We start from the raw sequence: 1405 nt of genomic DNA on the forward strand, positions 1-1405 counted from the left end.
CACACCTTTAGAAATAGAATTGCAGAATCTGGATTGCAAAACGTCAAAGAACATCAAATCCAATGTTTCTACTCTTCAAACAAAGAGACTGAAGTTCAGTGATCTATTCTAGAGCTCTGCCTCTTTTGTAGTCAAACTGGGACCAGGACCCAAGGTCTGCAGTTCTAATTAAAAGCTTCTCCACCATGTCATGCTTTCCTCTGTAAGGATCTGAAACCTCTCAGCCTTGCTGAGCACTGGAGAAGCTAATAGACAGTTTACAGAGCTCCCAGACCATGCTCCACCTTGGGTAGGGTGACCAGCTGTCTGAGTTTTCCCAAAATGGAGGGTTTCCTGAATCATAGGACTTTAAGTTCTAAAACCTGGACAGTCCCAGGTAAACGCAAGAGTTTTTCAGCTTACTTAAGGCAAACCCTCGGAAAGTATTATTTTTTCTTTTCTTTCTTTTCTTTTCTCTTTTCTTTTCTTCTTTCCTTTCTGTTTTGTTTTTGTTTTTGTTTCTTGGGGGTTTTTTTGCACCTCCAAAGCCTTTATTGCTCTGGCAAAGCCAGGAGATGCCCTTGGAGTGGGTCCCAGTCCCAGTTTGGAGTCTCCAGGTCTATGGCACTCCTGCCCCTGTTCCTGACTGGGGCAGGCGGCCTCCTCTGATAGGCTACTCAGTTCGCTCCCTCAGGTGTTCCCAGCCCTCCTTGGAGGTTTTGCAGCCCTTAGAGGGAGTCGCTTAGAGGGAGCCCTTAGAGGGAGTGATTTCAGTGACCCGACATCACTGAAATAATGCCTGAATTCCAGGTGTCACAGATGGGAGTTAAACTTTGGAGGGGCTGGGAGCTAGGGTATCATTGGACCAGTCTGCTCCCACACATACTGGCTAAACTGGTAGCACACGGCTGGAGGAACTACCTCCTCAGCCTTCTGAAGGACAGCCTGGCTCTTGTCACTTGGTCGCAGCAACTCCTGGTCATATACCAAATAGATGGCACCCCTAACCACACTGCCTATGATGAGGAACCTCATCACTGACCAAATTCAGGGCACCATGGTCACTCAGCACTGTGGGCAAGGACACTTGACTCGCCCAGGAGAATGAATGTCTCCTGAGAACAGAGTTCTCCGTGTGAAGGTGACTGGCCTAGGAGAGGAAGACATATGAGGAAGGGAGAAAAGAAGGGTCTGGGCCCTTTGTCAATAAAAGGAAGTCTGGTTTGCCAGAGAATTATATCTTCTTGGTGAAAAGGTGTCTCAAAATGGATCCTGAGTGAGAAAAGAAAAATCAAAAAGTAAAAATGAACCACATCTTTCCCCCCCCCCTTTTGTCTAATGGAAGAAAGCCAAAGGTTAGCTAATAAAACCACAAACAGGTACAGGCTAGCCCTGGTTCATTTTCCCTCAGGCCCCTATCCTAGCT

At 47.0% G+C, this 1405-nt stretch overlaps 1 pseudogene; it reads right to left on the bottom strand.

The window, feature by feature from the left end:
- Positions 1 to 652: 652 nt before the first annotated feature.
- LOC122915772 lies at positions 653 to 1038 on the bottom strand (annotated as a pseudogene).
- Positions 1039 to 1405: the final 367 nt, after the last annotated feature.

The sequence above is a fragment of the Neovison vison genome, chromosome 8, assembly GCF_020171115.1.
Source record: "Neovison vison isolate M4711 chromosome 8, ASM_NN_V1, whole genome shotgun sequence".
NCBI lineage: Eukaryota > Metazoa > Chordata > Mammalia > Carnivora > Mustelidae > Neogale > Neogale vison.